Genomic DNA, 10,163 nt, shown 5'->3' with positions numbered 1-10,163 from the left:
ATGACACGAGATTTACTTGATCCAGTAACTCTTTTTTAACGATCAAAGATATTAGGAGACATTGACTCATCAAAGATGATGAAGACTCGTAGTGTGCCCTGTGCAAAATGTATAGGTAAGGGATGAAATCTGGAGACGGACAGGATGACACGAGATTTACTTGATCCAGTAACTCTTAGATAGAATTATTGTGTGGACCGTGATCCACGCAGTGTTGTGTTAACCATAATAAAAAGTACATTTTTAATATACTAAAATTACATTATTCGTGTACTGAATGTAAATTATACAAAATAATGTACTTTGCATACTCAAATAATATACTTTTCTGAATACAATGTATATTTTTAATATACTAAAAATTACATTATTTGTATACTGAATATATATTATTTGATAATATAATTTACACAGCTATATGGACAATGGTCCATACAATAATGATTGGGGTTTTGGGGCGTATAAAAGAAGTTTCAAATTCCGGATATCTTCTCACGTTAGATGTAGGCCTAAATACTGGATCTGCCAGGCCCAAAATTAGAGTACTCAGCACTGAACTTTAAAATTCAGTACAGAAAATATAAAATGGAGATGCGGGGTATCGATCCCCGTACCTCTCGCATGCTAAGCGAGCGCTCTACCATCTGAGCTACATCCCCATGCTGTTTTTTTAATTTACATATTCAGTAACTATACTTTATTTCAACCATCTCTAAACTCACGAGATTTACATCCAAGAAAACTACTCCCCTGTCCCATTTACCTGTCTTACTTTCCTTTTTAGTTTGTCCTAAAATGTTGTCTTCTTTCTAAAATTGAACACCACCATCATTATACTTTTCCCAATTTACCCTTATGACTTTTGCTTTTTTTATTGCTTTTATTTCCAAAAGTGAAAAACTCAAAAAAAAAAAAAATTCCAAAAGTGAAAAAGTTGGGGGCATAATTGGAAAGCACATCACATTTACTTTAATTTCTTAAAAAGCGTGCAAAAAACAAATGAGACATCTAATTCGGGACGGGGGAGTATATTTCAAATGTTGTAATAATATTAAGTAAATCCGCCAGGATACTATCCACCCACTTTGTATTATCCTCATGTGCAATCCGTAAGTTCTATATTTACAACTTTCATTAATTTTTCAACCGCACGTTTAGTTCGCGATAAATAATTGAAAACGAATAAAGTTTAAATTCTATGGAAAAGAAATTATTCAAAAAATTAGTTTTACTGTTTTGAATACTATTGTATCTGTTCATACATATTTTTTCTTAACCTACTGAAACACAAAGAGCCAAACCCTCATTCAAGAGGGTCACAACTATTCCGCTTGACCACAAGGTCTTTGGCATTAGTTTTATTGTTTGATTGAGTTTAAAATTGTAAAGAATCACTAATATAAAGATCAATAGACACATTATAATAATGATAATATATATATATATATATATATATATATATATAAATCAATATTATTTTATAAATTAAAGTATTATAATTTATAAATTACAATATCATAAATTAAAATATATAATTACATATTTTATTATAATAACATAATAAATAATATTTTATATATTTGGTCTTGAATATGGAGGAGAAGGATGGAGAAGAAGAAAAGAGGTGAAAAGAAAGAAGAAAGAAAAGAGGAGAGAACATAGAGAAAGAAAAGGATGGTAAAATAGAAGTCATAATTTATTCCCGATGCTTGTGGAAAATAAATAATGAGTCCATTCATTAATGGAAACTATTTTCTATTTCCTGTTTTCTAATTTTTCAATTTTTATTCTCTGTTTTCTATTTAGAAAATTTGTAGTTTAATTTCGAGTGATTTTTAGATCTTATATTTAAAACTAATTTTACACGCACATTGCGCGAATGTGTTAATGCACAGTGTTTATATTTAAATAAATATTTGAAAGTATATCAATGCAAGATTATATATGAGAAGTTTATGCATAAATAATTGAATGTCGAATTTATTTATTTCAATATGTAACTCAAAGTATATGAATTCAAGATAATATAAGAAATTCATTATAATTGTCACTAAAATAAATGTTTGCAACTTTGTAAAATCGATAGACTAAATACTTGGTCTAAAAATGATAGTCTAAATAAATACTCCATCCGTCCCATTTTATGTGTCTGGTTTGATTAACGAGGCTTGACTGAAGTTATTTTGAATTCAATTTTTCATAATATTAAGTTTAGTATTTGTATACAAAATTTATATATTTAGAAACTACACTAACAGCACGTTTGGTTCACGGGATGAATTTTAAGGGAATAGGAATACTATTCCATAAGGAATGGAATAGACCAGGAATAGAATATGGTGTTTGGTTAGTTAAAGGAATATAAATGGAATATATATTTAAAAGACATAAATACCCCTGTACAAAATTTATTATTACTACTACTACTTATTATTATTATTATTATTATTATTATTGCACATCAAAATACCAAATAATTAAACAAAAAACAGGAAAATTCTTATAATAATAACCATAATACTTTGGATATATAAAGCATAACTTTCTTGAGCGATTCACTAGGATTCTTAATCTCCTTCTTCCGTAGGATCCTTGATCTTCTTCGCAAGTCGCAACACCTTGGATCAGCAACAAGCAAGGTCGTATCGTAGCGAACCAGGATATCTTTGATCTTCTTCTTCGACTGCTCGTCCACGTAAAAATGCGGCGACGGCCTTGGCAATGGACTGGCGGATGGCGTAGATCTGAGAGGTGTGACCTCCGCCCTTGACGCGGATGCGCATGTCGCCGGCGAAACGGTGCTAGCCCAAAAGGAGGATGGGCTCGAACACCTTTTAGCAGAGTATCTTTGGCTGGATCAGCTCGACCGGAACGCCGTTGATGTTGATGAGTCCACGGCTGCACTGGCTGGATCAGCTCGATCGGAACGCCATTGATGTTGATGAGTTCACGGCTGCGCTTGCAGTGAGTCACGACAACCGCCGTTTTCTTGACGGAAGCATTAGCTTGATGAAGAATTCCGATCTGATTCAATGGCGAAAGTGATACAAGAACAAAGAGACAGAAAAAAATATACCTAACAATTTAGGTTTAACAAAGGGTAAAAATGGAAATATAATAAAAAACCTATTCTTGAGAACTCATGAATAAGTTAATACCTATGGAGGGTCAGGAATCTCTATTTCCCTTGCAAGAGGAATAGGTCATTTCTGTTCCTGGGAATAGAAGTCACTACCAAACAATGGAATAGACCTATTACTGGGAATGCTATGTTATTCCAGATCTATTCTTTGAACCAAACAACCCATAATAGTACTATTAAACACAAAAAAAATCAAATTTAAAAATGAGTAAAAAAAATATTAAAGAAAATAAACAAAGAAGAAAGTGTTAGTTTGACTAATAAATAGTAAGTAGGACAGATAAAATGAGATAGAGGGAGTACTACTTTTGATTTGGATTTTTCTAAGTATTCTTAATTCTTTTTTGAGTAACATTGTCATTGTCTTTATCTTTGGATTTTTCTAAGTATTCTTAATTCTTTTTTGAGTAACATTGTCATGTCTTCATCTTCAGTACTTGACCTTATCTTTTTTGTTGGTAGTGTGTTATTTGCAATTGGGTTACTATTGGTAGCATAGATGACAACGTCATGCAATGAGATTATGATGTAGGTTTTTTGCTCGAGGTTCATTGGTTCATTTGGTTCAACCATTATTGCTGAATGAGTTATTATGATAAAGAGAAATCCATAATTTAAGGATTAAAATTAGATTAAGTACTAAAAATTTGAACATTTTAAATATGATGTAGTCCAAAAATATTATGAGGTAGTTTCTCGCTTCAATTTGAGTACTCAATTGTCAACAAATCCCCCAAGTAGTTAATATGATTGGCTTTAAACTATTTTTTTTCATGGTATTAATAAAATACTTGGTAAATAAATATATAATATTATTTTGTATTATAACATTGATATTTAATTACAAGAGAGTGTAAAAAAAACATAATGGACAATGCAATGAATATCAATTGATGAATTTGAATGTAAAAAATCTTTGCATTGGAGAAAATAAAGACAATATAACTAATGAAATTACTTATTTAATTTATTGATAATGAATACTTCTGTTTTTGTTTTAAATAAAGGCATAATTCTAAATTAAAGAAATGCATATCTATCATTTTTTTTTTGTTATAACTACTAATTTATTTAATTCAATAAGAGTAAAATATAGTGATCATGTTTCAATTTGTTGGGTTATTTGAATACTCTCTTTGTCAACCAATTCCCAAGTAGTTAATATAATTAGCTTCAAATTATTTTAATTTTTTTTTCATAGTATTAATAAAATACTTGGTAAATAAATATATAACATTATTTTGTACTATAACTTTGATATTTAATTACAACATATTGTAAAAATAAGATAATGAACAATGTAATGAATATCAATTGATAAATTTGAATGTAAAGAATCATTGCATGAGAGAAAATAAAGACAATATAACTAATGAAATTATTTCTCTTATTTAATTTAATTTTTTGATAATGAATAATTTTTTCAAATAAAGGTATTGTAGACACATAATTCTAAATTAAAGAAATACATATGTATTATTTTTTTCGTTGTAGCTACTAATTTATTTAATTTAATAAGAGTAAAATAGAGAGAGAAACTTAATTATGCCAAATTTGATTGGGATGAGGTTCGAACCTAAGACCTTTCTTATAGAAATTAATGGGTAAGTTAAAAGTTAACGGGATATTAACAGAGAAGATAATATTTAACGGAAAACTTAACGGATAATCATAAAAATAAGGTTAAACTAGGTAATCTCTATTAATAATATTAATCTGAATTATCTTAACCATCTATTTGATTAAATAATTCATCTGAACCATCCATTTGATTAAATAATTTGACCCCCATTTTTCTACCCATTTTAGGTCTAACTCTCTTTGACTCTTATTAGTATAGTAGATTAATGGGTAAGTTAAAAGTTAACGGAATATTAACAGAGAAGAGAATATTTAACGGAACATTTAACGGATAATCATATAATTAAGGATAAATTAGAAAATCCCAAAAAAAAAATATAAATCTAAACAATCTGAACCATCCATTTGATTTAATAATTTGATCGTCATTTTTTCTACCCATTATAGGCCTAACCTTTTTTGGCTCTTATTAGTATAGTAGATATATTTGGTTAAATAGAATAAATATAGTTTTTACTTTTAAGTCCAATATATGTAAGATTTTTACATTTGATATCCGAACCAAATTTATATATGTATATAACATAACCAAAAATATATCAGAACCAATAACCTATTAAGTTTACCTAAAATTTAGTTTAGAAAATATTAATATTTTTTGAGCTAATATTTAAAATATTTTGGATATATTTATTTGAATGACATGTATATAAATATATACTTTTTACTTTGAATTCTAATATAGTAATACATGTGAAATTTTAATATCCAATACACGAACCAAACTTGTATTACGATATAACATATCTAAAAATATTTGAACCAATAATCAATAGAGTTCAATCAAAATATAAAGATTGACATAGAGTTTAATTTTTAATTTTGATAATGTAAATAATGTCTAACTTTTTTTTTGGTGAGCGAATATGTATAACTTTAAGGGTAAGTAGTAAATAAGTTACATTTAAATAAGTAATGCAAGTATAAAAGATAGAAGATGGTGATAAGTAAAATAAGATGATAATGAATGTAATCATAGTAATATGAATAAATATGTAAGTAGATAATGGGAAGACATAGCCAAATATATATATGCTAGATGATTATGTTTTTTTATTTAGAAAATAGTTTTTAATAGTTTTTCAGTTTTCTAGAAAACTGGAAAATTGTTTCTTGTTTTCAAAATGAAAAATTGTGCTAGTAAACATATTTAGGTTTTCTGTTATCCAATTCTTCAATTATCTAGAAAACTAGATAAATTTTTCAATTAGTAAACAAGTCTCACTCCTCGATAAAAAATTACAGCGAATCAAACGGACTAAAAAGGTGAAATCACCTCCAAGTGAATCAAATATACAAATAGTGCAATCGAGTCTCTTAACACCCCCCCCCCACCCCCTCCAAAAAAACCCCTCTATTGAGACTTTTTAATCCGGTAAAAAAGAAAGAAAGAAAGAAAGAAAGAATTGAGCATTAATTTATCTATTCATCAAGTTATTGTTTATTTGACACAAACTAAGTTTTCACTTGTGATTTTTTTTGATGTGGTGATTACTTTATATTCAATATACCAGTGGCCTTACAGTTGCATTAGTAATCCGCATATTAATTTTTATAAACAATTGAATCATTTAATCCAAATAATTAATACATGAATTCACACCACAACGTACAATTAATACGAAAAGGTGCGATATTAGTTACCTAATTAGGATATGTACTTTTTTTCAAAAAAAAATAAAAATAAAAAAGGATGTGTGAGGGAAAAAAGAGTGAGCGGGTGATGATTGCGAAGGGGAATCAGGTTCCGGTGACGTTGCGACCGCATTTCGGCTTTGGCCGCCTTTACAATACATATTACACCGCAACATAAAACTTTTTGTCCCACTTTTAACGTATTATGTTGTGTAGTTATAATCACTGCTAATCATTAACCATCAAACCTAACTTTTTCTGTTTTTCATATCAATTGTTCAATGCTAGAATCCTATGTTTTCCCCTAACACCCACTAATAGTGTCAATTGTTTAATTTTTGTACATTATCTTGAAGAAAAGAGAGAAAAAAAAACTTTTTTTAAAATCTTATATATGAATATAACTAACTACCACACACGCATCGCGCGAATAGTTCAATGCTCAATGTGTATTTTTAAATTGGTGTTTTAAAATTTATCAAAGTATCATTCGGTATCCTGGCGTATATCAATGCAAGATTATAAAATTTCTCATAAAAGAATATTTCAAAAATGCATAATTATGACATGTGGTATAAATGTTGGATTAACTGATGCAATAACAGTTTTAGAGGGAAACATCATCACTAGATAGTACCCAACAATAGTTTTTACAACACAAAAATCCTATTAATTGGCGTGATCCATGCTTTCTTTTGTTGTCACTTTCTCCAAAAATGAATTCTTGATTTGATTTAGTCTTCTTGTGTGCTTCATTGTAATTTTAGTGACTTGGCGCAGTGTGCCTTCAAAAATAGAACCAAATCCTCATTCTCCAAAAGGACAATGATAATAGACATAGTTTCTCATATGTATTGGATATATACTGTAAATTAGGTGTGTCGTTTCATCAATGTCCAATGCGTGCTTCTAATTTATTGACCAAAGTTCATGTTAAATTTTATATTGTATTTTTTTAATACACTCTAACATATTCATAGTATATGTTGAACCTCAATGGGGGCAGTATTAACTCTTTGTGTTTTAGTAAGTTGAGGAAGTAGTTATGAACAAATATTACATTGTAAATTGTAATAGAGTCAGTAATACTCAAAAATAGTATTTGTTTAACAATTATGTCCATTTTGATTGGGATGAAGTTCGAACCTAAGATCTTCCTTATGAAAAATCAATGAGTAATAAGTTAAATAATAAATAGTTAACGGAATATTCTGTTACTAAAGTTTACAAATGCATGAGTATTTAGGAAAAGTAAATCGTAGAATAGAGGGAAAAGTAGGAAAATAATTAGAAAAAAATACTAAAACCAATATAATATGAATCATTTATTTCAACAAACAATTACACCAACATTTTGTAGTTTCGTTAGGGGCCTAACTTTATTATATTGAGTCTTATTAGATTTACTAGATTTTCACGTGCATTTCGCGAATGAGATAATGTCCAATGTTTATTATTAAATAAGTATTTCAAAGTATATCAATGCGAGATTATATAGGAGATGTTCATGCATATGTAATTGAATGTTGAATTTGTTTATTTAAATTGGTAATTCAAATTTTATGAATGCAAGATAATATACGAGAGATTGATTATATTTGTCACTAAAATAAATGTTTGCAATTTTGTGAAAACGCTAATCTAAATATTTAGTATAAAAATGATAGTATAAATAAATACTATTTATAAAGTAGTGAATATCTTCTTCTTTTTTTTTTTTTTTGAATAAAAGCATTGTAGACATCGAATCATAAATTAAAGAAATGCATATGTATTTTTTGTTGTTGTTCTAACTACTAATTTATTTAATTTAATAAGAACAATAAAGTGGATATTTATTTTTGAATAATATACTTAATTAACATATCCGTAGTATATGTTCAACAATATGCCTAACTTTGATTGGGATGACGTTCGAACCTAAGACCTTTCTTATAGAAATTAATAGGTAAGTTAAAAGTTAACGGAATATTAACGGAGAAAGAGAATATTTTACGATAAATTTAACAGATAATCATATAATTAAGGATAAATTACGAAATCTCAAGGAAAAATATAAATCTAAACAATATAAACCATCCATTTGATTTAATAATTTGACCGTCATTTTTTCTACCTATTATAGGTCTAACTCTCTTTGGCTCTTATTAGTATGTACTCCGTGTATATATATATATATATATATATATATATATATATATATATATATATATATATGTATGTATGTATTTGTAGATAAGATTTGTTTCATATTGAATATAAAGTTTGCGGTTGGTATATATTTGGTTAAAAAATCTTGAATTTCAGCCCATTTTATTAATTTATTATATTGGAATTGGACGTTGATTTTGAAAGAAAAACTGGCCACTACAAAAATTATTTTAAAAAATAGAAAGTGACACTTTAACCCCTAAATTATATGCTTATAGCTATTATTTCTCTTGAATTATTCATATAGTCTCATTATCCCTTCAATTATTTTGAAAGTAACAAATTTTTTTCCCTCCATGTTAAATGGGCATTTGGACGGTTAAAAATAAGGGCAAAATAACTATTTCATTTATTTTTCTTTTCTAACAAATTATTGCTTATATGTAGGAATCGGAATAAATGTAAACAAAACAAAAAACATCATTTAAAAATATTATAATATAATTTTAAATTAGTTATAGTAAGAGAGTTAATACTTAAACACAAATAATAATTATAATATTTGTAAACGAGGTGTTCAATTTGTGTTTAAGTCTTAATTTTATCATTAACATTAGTTTAAAATTATAATTATAATATTTTGCAAATGATGTATGCTATTTTTTGCATTTATTTTGATTTTCACATATAAGAAATAATTTGTTGAAAAATGAAAATGACTTGAAATAACTATTTTGTCACTATTTTTAATTGTCCAAACGCCTATTAACAAAGAGCAGGAAATCATCACTTTCAAAATAATGAGAATAATGTGGATATATATAATATAGAGGGAAAAGACACTATAAGCATGGTTGCAGTAGGCGCTAGGCGCTAGTTGGGCGGTAGACTAGTGCCTAACGCCTAAGCGGCCTAGGTGGTGTTTAGGCGGTACCTAAACGGCGATCTATAAATACAAAAAAATAATGCATGTGTGTGGGTGTATGTCATATATTATGTGTGTGTGGGGTCCATAAGAATATAATTTAGGGGGGGAATGCCATTTTCTTTTTTAAATGATATTGAAAGCATCGTGTTTGATGAGGAAGGAAGCAATTGAGAATTGTGGCATGAAATGTTAGGGTTTGGGAAGTTATGAGGACTTTATCATTTCCTATTAGGGTTCACATTATAATGTGAATTATTGATTGATAAATATTCATTTTAATATATTAAATATTTATTTCTAAGTAGTATATCAAAAAAATGAACATTAATATTCTAAAAATAAACCTGCAATATATTACAAATGAACCTTATGCAATTGATCCACTTTGTAAGATTGACCATACGATTCATGGTATAATAGTTAAGTTGTTTCTGTTATGTTTTGCATTTTGTTACTACGCACACACATTCATATCAAATGATAACAAGATCCTTCTATAAGAGTGAGGATTGATCTCGCGAATCGGACAGCTCACGCTATAGCTAGGTCGTTCGTTTCTATGTCTGATTGCTCGGAGTGGTTTTCTAACCATCCTAACTTTATTTGTAACATCTTATCGTTGGATCTTTATTAACGAAAGTGTTTGTTTTAAAAAAGAGTGATGAT

The 10,163-nt window shown here is 28.0% G+C and overlaps 1 non-coding gene across 1 annotated transcript; it reads right to left on the bottom strand.

Annotated features, from left to right (window-relative positions):
• Positions 1-586: 586 nt before the first annotated feature.
• On the bottom strand, positions 587-659 carry TRNAA-AGC. Its single transcript has one exon. It is a non-coding gene; the product is annotated as a tRNA-Ala (tRNA).
• Between the last annotated feature and the right edge of the window lie 9,504 nt (positions 660-10,163).

The sequence above is a fragment of the Ipomoea triloba genome, chromosome 10 (genome assembly GCF_003576645.1).
Source record: "Ipomoea triloba cultivar NCNSP0323 chromosome 10, ASM357664v1".
In the NCBI taxonomy this organism is placed as follows: domain Eukaryota; kingdom Viridiplantae; phylum Streptophyta; class Magnoliopsida; order Solanales; family Convolvulaceae; genus Ipomoea; species Ipomoea triloba.
The sequence above is the reverse complement of the archived record's forward strand: the minus strand, read 5'-3'. Positions and strand labels throughout refer to the sequence as shown.